The 8,670-nt window shown below is 45.0% G+C and overlaps 1 long non-coding RNA gene across 1 annotated transcript; it reads right to left on the reverse strand.

Moving 5' to 3' along the window:
* Positions 1 to 1,396: 1,396 nt before the first annotated feature.
* Positions 1,397 to 7,629, reverse strand: LOC133817664 (uncharacterized). The gene is made up of 2 exons (XR_009885630.1): positions 2,114 to 7,629; positions 1,397 to 2,030 (listed from the first exon to the last, which is right to left on the reverse strand). It is a non-coding gene; the product is annotated as an uncharacterized LOC133817664 (long non-coding RNA).
* Positions 7,630 to 8,670: the final 1,041 nt, after the last annotated feature.

Genomic DNA, 8,670 nt, shown 5'->3' on the forward strand with positions numbered 1-8,670 from the left:
AGTTGGAGCCCTACCCACGGGAAAAGGAGGAGTTCTCTATGCAGTAGTGGCCATTGACTACTTCACGAAGTGGCCAGAAGCAGAACCCCTGGCAACGATAACGTCAAAGAGAGTCCTCGATTTTGTGCTTAAGAATATTGTCTGCCGATTCGGGCTGCCAAGGAAGAACGTGACAGACAATGGAACCCATTTCGATAGCGACCTCTTCACTGAATTTTGCGAAAGACACGACATAATTAAGAGTTTATCCTCAGTGGCCTACCCCCAGGCTAATGGGCAAGACAAGGCTATGAACAGGCAGGTCGAGGCTGTGAACAAGATGCTCAAGGCAAGCCTTAAAAAGAGGCTGGACGAGGCCAAGGGAGTTTGGCCCGAGCAGCTCCCGCAGGTGCTGTGGGCGTACCGAACCTCGCACCGAACTTCGACGGGGCACACCCCTTTTTCCTTGACTTTCGAGAGTGAGGTCGTCCTTCCTGTCGAAACAAAGATAGCCTCGCACAGGGTCCAGGCCTTCAGCCAGGAGCAGAATGACAAACTGCTCAGCGCATCCCTCGACCTGATCGATGAAAAGTGAAAAGATTCACAACTACGACTCGCGCATTACCAGCAAAAGATCACTCGGTATTTTAATTCAAAGGTTAAGTGGCGTGCCTTTGGATTAGGAGACCTGGTACTCCGAAGGGTGTTTCTAGTGGGCAAGGACCCCAAAGATGGTGCCTTAGGCATGAGTTGGGAAGGGCCCTATCAAATCATCGAAATCGTACAGGAGGGTACTTTCAAATTGGCCCGACTTAATGCAGAAATGGTACCACGGACCTAGAATGCTGTTCATTCGAGAAAGTATTATCAGTGATCAAATCACTCCTGTATGTAAGGCTTGCATATAAAAGCCAACTTAATATATATAAAAAAAAACGGTGTATGGTGTTATTTATGTCTACATACGATTTTGTTTGTATGAGTATTTCAAGTAACCAAGCAAGTCCACTTCCTGGTTACTTTGTGGGCACATCACCCGACTATGTTCCAAAACTTAGAAGTTGGTTAAATTGATTAACCAGTGTTTTTTCTAAAAAAACACGAGGTGTCGATAAAACTAACACGAACTAAGTTTTTTAAAATTAAGTATCCTGGACACGACCAGGTTCCAAAACTTAGAAGTTGGTTAAATTGATTAACCATTGTTTTTTCTAAAAAACACGAGGTGTCGATAAAACTAACACGAACTAAGTTTTTAAAATTAGGTATCCTAGACACGACCAGGTTCCAAAACTTAGAAGTGGGTAAAATTGATTAACCAGTGTTTTTTTCTAAAAAAAAACACGAGGTATCGATAAAACTAACGCGAACTAAGTTTCTACCGAACACATCATAAAATATGAGAAAAAGATTGAAGAACAAGTAAAACTTGAAATAACTAAAATTAATATAGATAAATTGTCTCGAGGAGAATAACCTCATGCTCAGTATTTACAAACAAAAGTAGATAAAAGTAAAAATACAAAAAAAATCCTAGGCTCCCCCAGGCCATTCTGAGGACGTCACCTCCTCTGTCTCCTGCTCGCCCACAGCAGAAGTCTCCCTAGTATCAGTCGGCGCCTGCAGCTCCTGTTGCAGCTGAACTTTGAACCTCTCGAGGTAGTGCCCCCATGTGTCGGAGGCCATGAAGGAGAAGTTTTCATCCTGGTTGAAGGCCCAGCAATGGTACAACATACTCTCCATGGAGGACGTGATGCCTTCTTCTCCTCCAGGATGGCTACCTCGACCTCCAGCAGTTTTTCCTTGGCCCCCTCGAGCTCGGCCTGAAGGGCTGCCGAGGCCACCTTCACCGCCTACTTTCCTTCTCAAGCAATGGTTAAAGCAGCCTTCGTCGCCTGTTCACTCGCATGGGCCGCCGCCAAAGCAGCCTTGGCACTCTGTTCACTCTGTTGAGAGGCGGCGAGAGCAGCTTGGGCCATAGTCAGCTCGGCCTTGAGTTCTTCATTCCTGGCCCTGGCCTGAGATATGCTGCAGTGTTGAGCCAAGACCGCCTACAAAAAGAAAATAAATAGTTAGGCACATACCAGAAAAATAAAAAACATATAATACAAGTAAGGTTTGGGAAAATGCTTACTATGAGGTTCATCTCCAAGGCAGACTCCATGACATTCTCTGGGCTCCTCTCCTCGATCGCCCTCAGGTCGTTGGGCTTGGCCTTGTAAAAATGCTCCACCGAGTAGTTCGCAGTCTCATAGACGGTCCCCCGAAAAAGTGTCTGGGATCAGCTCCAGAGCCTAGGGGTTGACGGGGATGTGAATAGTGGCGACAGGGACCACTGGAGCTTAGGGATCAACCGGGGCTACCGGTTCCTGAGCAGGAGGTGGAGGAAGGCGAGGAAGAGGGGCAGTCGGACCTTTCTTCCCGGGAGCTACGACGGGCGGAGCTCCTGAGCCTGAGCCTTTCCCCTTAGTCAGGGATTGGGAGGCAGTCGCAACTGGGGGAAACTTTTTCTTTGAAGTAGGTCAAAGCCTCTTGACAAGGGGACCCTCGCTGGATCTCCCTTCTTGGAACATCAAGCGGGTGTCAGGTTTCCCTCTCTGTGTCATCTCCTCGCCTGAAGAAAGAATGGGAAATGCGTTAAGAATGCATATACGTTCTTCAAAAAAATATATATTATCATTATTATTAATAAATACATACGAAGTAGCAAAAATCCTACCCTCCGAGCTAGAGGAAGAGTCTATTTCCATGACCTCCGGCCTCAGAGCTGGTATAGGGGAATGAGAGTCTAAATCAACCACTTCTTCGATTAGGGGAGGTTTCGGGTCAGGCTCTACCTCGAGACTGGATTCCTCCACGTATTGCTTAAGTCCGGGAGCGACTATACCCTCGAGAAGGGAGGGCCACGACCTAAGGTTGGTCCCATACTCCTAAAAAACGACCGACCTAAAAGACAAAGTGTTGTCCACTACTATAGTACCCCTAGGACGACCCATGTCATGACGCAGCACTAATTGATTTATGCATTGGAGCAAGGTTATGTCTCGGTCTAGGTCGTTTTGGTGGCGATGCACGAGCTGGTTTGGGTCTGCAACTGCCCTATCTAGGTCTCAAAAGGGGTATGGGTTACCTTGGCCAGAGGGGCCGGCTACTGCCCCTGACTGAGCTCGATCCAAATCGGGTCCTAAGCAGTCTCTGGAGTTTATCTCTTCCGCACGAGCGGCACCTCGGCCTCCTCTTCCTGCTCGTCGCCACCGTCATCCGCGGCATCGCCCTCGGGAATAGGCGCCAACATGCAGGCTGCCGAATTATTTGCCCGGGTCCTCCTCAGGGCCAGAGTTTGCCCTGTAGAGATTAACTTACACACCAACATCGTGTCATCAGACACAAGCTGGCGGTAGTCTTTTTCACTGGGCGGGAGCCCCGCCAGGGTATCATATTGACCCCCAAGGGTCACGGATCTGGTCGTCCTTGCGAAAATGGTTGCATGATGATGCTCTAGTCAATATACACGCGAAAATATAGAAAGAAAAAGGTAATAAAAATTATGCGAGCTGAAGATAGAAAGAAATCTTACGAGGACGGTTGAAGTAATGGTACAGTTACGAAACCCATTCAACATAAAGGATTGATCTTTGAAGTCGTTGGGATGGCTGGGAAGTTCGATTACCGCGGATGAGTTCGGGAAGTGGGACAGGTAGTAGAACCCATCGCCTCATCCCCTTTGATCCGGGTTGACCTTGAGGTAGAAAAAGTTGAGGATGTTTGCCAGTGTAGGGACCTCCCACTCGTGCTTCAGAAAAAGATACCTCAGCCCTGCCAACAGATGATAGGAATTCAGAGGAAGTTGAAATCGTGCCAAGTTCATGTAATTGAGAAAGTCTGCAAAGTACTGATCTAGGGGGAGGAAGGCCCCGGCCATGAGATTCTCATCGCTCTAGGCCGCGAAGTCTTCATCGAGGGGTGCGCAGCTCCTCTCACCCTCCAAGGGAGGCCTAGCAATAAGGACGACAGTCCCAACCTCGATGTTATGGGACAGCATTATCTTATCGACCCTCCCTTGGGTCGTGATCTTCGAGGCTATCCTCTCCTCCTCAAAGAAAGCATCAAGTCCCACTTCGATCTCCTTCTCCATCGTGGGACCAAACTGGGGGATGGGAGACTCTGCCATGACCTCCTTCCCTCTGCTAGAGTGCTGGGACGATGAGCGGACCGCGCTTTTCTTAGACACATTCCTTTTGGGCCCCATCTGATCGCCTAGCAAACAAGAACGATGAAAAACTTAGTAGGCGACCTAAAAGCTATGAAAGGACAAACAGCGCGAGAAGAACAAGGGTTTTTCATACACGAGCTGAGGTAATCTCAGCCCGCGGTGTGAGGCCACGCGCCTAAGTTTCCAACGAATCCCTGATATTCAGGGATCCTTGAGTCAGGATGGTCAGATTATTACTTGCCTTGGGGGAGAGGTTTTGAGAGAAAAACGACCTAGGAAGCGTGACCCCTAAGCTACCCAGTTTTACACCCTAAAACCTCTCATCTTCCATATCCCGAATGGGTATTTCATAAAATTACCCATAAATACTACCCAGAAATTTACCCAGAAATTACCTAGTTGTGAACATCACAATCCTGGACATGTTTTGGGTCTACTCAATATGCCTAGAATAGGAACTTATACTCCAAAAGACAGTCAGAAACATCCTATTGTTTACGAATATGAGATGTAGGTTTGCATAACAAAGAAGGGAAATGAAAACATACAACGAGTAGGAAACTTACAATGTATTTTCCAAACGAAGGTTGCTGACGGCGTAGAAGTAGGAGTCCTGGAAGATTCCTTAAGGCTGGACTTCTGAAAGGTTCTTGTGGCAAGAATATGGGGATTTCTGGGATTATAAGTAGAAGAAGAAGAAGAAGAAGAGCTTTTTAAATTTTGAAAGAGAGAAAATAAAGGAAAATTTTGAATGAAGGGTGATAAGTACTGAAAACTGCCAACCTTATTTATACGTAAGAGGCATGAGGAAACGAGAACTGTCCGATTAAATTAATGCGAGATACAAGGGTCATAACTTGAAAGACGAAACGGCGGCAAAAAGGTGGCCAGGCCATTTAATACGATCCTCAAAACCCGAACAGACGCTAATCACGGCGTTCCATGTGTCCGATACTCAAGTAACACACAGGGTCTGGATAATCAAAAAGGAAGTTTAAAAGCTCCCATCGTGAAAGACAAAAGTGACGTCATAGATCATGGGCAGGGGCTTGGGGGCAAATGCACGCCCTAAGTATCAGCACGTACCTTGTTGAGGTAGCTCGGGAGAAGCGAACTAATAAAGAGCCATAATCGAGGTGCCATGTGTTCACCGTTCATCCGGAGAAATTTGGTACGAATAGCTCGAGCTGGCGGATTGTTTGGCTGGTTATCAACTGGAACCATTGTCAACATGGCATCAAAAAGGCACGAGCTAGCACTACATTAAGCTCGTGGTACATCAGAGGCCTGACATATCCCAAAACCTTTATAAAGTCAACCACGCAATATAAACGTGCGTATACCAGACATCACGTGTCTGTTTTATTCCCGAATACGTAGTATAAACGTGCATGATCAGACATCCCACACCTGATTTAGGCCACGCCGCCCATTATCCATTTTTACCTACTGATTAGACCACACTTCAGTGTAAGGTTTAGATATTAATCATCAGTGTCACAGAGATGATGTGAAGGATAAAGAGATCACGGGATGACCCCAATGCCTACTCAGAGATCATTCTCCTACAAATATCAAGGCCCTGGGTAGTGCAAAATGTTGGATTCTTCTTGTAAGGAAAATACTCTGTAAAAATAGCAAGAAGAGAGAAACAATAATAATATTGACTCGTGGACTAGGGGGATTTTAACCTCCGAACCACGTAAAAAGGAGTGATCACTTTTCTTTTCTTGATAATTCATTGCCAGCATCCTTGAGTATTATCACTTTCTTATTACGGTTTACCATTAAGCACTAATCCATCCTAGTTATTCATCTAATTCACTGTTGGCGAAAAACCACGTCAACAGTATGTATGTTTGAAGAGCAGGGATTAGGAGTGATGTATGAATGCCATAAGCATGTTTTTAGCACTGTAGTGGTTTGTGATGTAGTGTGGTAAGATTTTTTCCGTGGGAAAAACTCTTGATATGCTCATCATATTTAATGGGTCAAGTTATTGACTGCAGATTCAATCAGCATGTATGTATCCAAGGTAGATAATAAAGCCTGGTGGTGGTTATACCGGGGCTAGGAGTTACAACCAGGGTTTGAGTTCTTCACATGCCCCTCAGAATTTCCAGCAAGTGTTAACATATATGCAATTAAGATTACAAAGGCAAGAGGAAAAGATCAGGTGTTTGAAGCAACAGCTGAACCTGTCGGGGAACACCTCTTCATCTGTTATGCCAGGAGTGGCACCAGTTTTGGCTCAGCCTAGGGTTGAGAACAGTTGGGAATTTCTTTGTGGAATATTCCAGGAGTATTACCCTCCAGTCTTTGAGGGAGGCCTAGATCCATTCAAAATTAAGCAATGGATGGGCATGATTAGTTCCATTATTGACAGTATGGGGCTGGTAGGTCACGATAGGGTGACCTGTGCTACATATGTATTGCAGGATGATGTCGGAGATGGTGGAAATTAGTATCCCAGACCCGAGACACAAGTGTGATGGACTGGAAATAATTTAGGCAGTTGTTTAATGAAAAATATTACTGTGATGCAGCCCAGACTGCTAAGATGAATGAGTTTCTGAATTGAGTTTAGGGAAATGCAACAGTAACCGAGTATGTTAACAGATTCGATGGGTTGGCCAAGTTTGCTTTTGATATGGTACCCACAAATGTAGCTCGAAAGGAAAGGTTTATCCAGGGATTGAATCCCAGTGTTGCTTAGGGCATTAGAGTAGCCCCAATGCATGAAATATCTACCTACACTCAGGTGGTAGGGAAGGCTCTTTTTGTTGAGAGCACGGGAAATGAGATTATAAAGGAGAGTGTCGGAGAGCATGGAGCTCAGATAGTGACACCTCCATTTATTGGAGCGAGCAAGAACAAGGATTGGAAACCCTGCCCAGAATGCACTCGGTGTAAGAGGTGTCGTCTGGGAGAATGTCGAGCAAAGGAATGTTTCTTATGTGAAATGGTTGGGAATTTCAAGAAGGATTGCCCAAGGCGAAGGAAGGATAAGAAAAAGGGGGTGGACAACTCGACTCCAATTCGAGTGTTCATTCCGATGCAATCAAAGTTAGAGACTGAGAATGAGGTTGGTTCCTCAGGGGTGGTAGGTCAGCTTTCTAGTTTTGATTCTTGTATTATGTCGACTGGTTTTGGTACCATGCTATTTCTTTGCTTATTGCATATAGAGAGGCATACATTTGTTATGCAAATTACATGGTTATGTTGTGATGAGTTAGGTTATGGTGGAAAGGACTCACCAGTTGTTTTGATAAAGTTGGTTATAACTAACTTCAATATGATCTTGGATATGGATTGGTTAACCAAGTGTGGGGCAATGATAGATTGCAAGGAAAGGATAGCAACTCTTGGGTTGAGAGTGGGAGACCCTTGTGGTAGCTGGCACTGTGCATGGATTTTGTATGCTTATGATATCTGTATTTAGAGCTAGAGATCTATTGCATGAGAATGCATAGAACTCCTAGCTAGTGTGGTGGATACTACTTAGGTTGTGCCAGTGGGATCAGGACAGATTGGATTACTCTGTGAAGTTCTGGATGTATCTCCAGGTGATTTGCCAGGGTTACCTTTACAAAAAAAAAAACGATAAATGGTGATTGGATTGGTGCCAGGGATTGAATCAGGTCTAGGGCACTGTATTGAACGGCTTCAGCAAAGTTGTACGACATAAAGGCTCAGTTATTGAGTAAGATGGTATTCTCCAAAGTGGACCTTTGGTCTGGTTATTACTAGCTAGAGACCAGGGAGAAGGATATGCAAAGGACTGCTTTTATATTAGATAAGGGCACTAAGAGTGCTGAGTTGTTTTGATGGATTAGATGAACAGAGTATTCAAGGATTATCTGAATTGGATTTGTGATCGTCTTGATCGACGATGTTGTGGTGTATTCTCAGAGGAGATTTTCCAAGGTCAAGGAACGCCATAGGGGCAGTAGTTTCCTTAGACGGGCAGGATATTACATGTGCTTTAGGAAAGGGTTCTGAGTCTTCTTACAGATCAGAACCAGTTAGTAGGTTGTTATGACACCTCAGTGATAGGGAAAAGTGATTGCCTATGCATCACGTTATTTGAAGGAAGATGATCAGAACTAGAGTAGAGTGACTAATGGGCTAGGTGGCCCATATTACACTTGAGGTTACTATTCCAGAGATGATCAAAGGAAAAATAGTTAAGTGAACCCATAGATGGAAAGAATTGAGGGCAATGTCCTAGCTGGATTAGCTAAGGACTATGCAGTGTCAGGTATGAGTTTATTGTGGTATAGGGATCGGATTTGGAATTAAATGAACACTGAGATTAAATCAGATATTCTGCATGAATCTTCTACTACTCTCTTATTCTCTTCATCCATGCATCATGAAAGATGTACCAGAATATGAAAGCATTATAGTGGTGGCCTAGGATAGGGAGGGACATAATGGAATACATGACAAAATTCTTAACTTGATAGCAGGTCAAG

The sequence above is a fragment of the Humulus lupulus genome, chromosome 2 (genome assembly GCF_963169125.1).
Source record: "Humulus lupulus chromosome 2, drHumLupu1.1, whole genome shotgun sequence".
In the NCBI taxonomy this organism is placed as follows: Eukaryota; Viridiplantae; Streptophyta; class Magnoliopsida; order Rosales; family Cannabaceae; genus Humulus; species Humulus lupulus.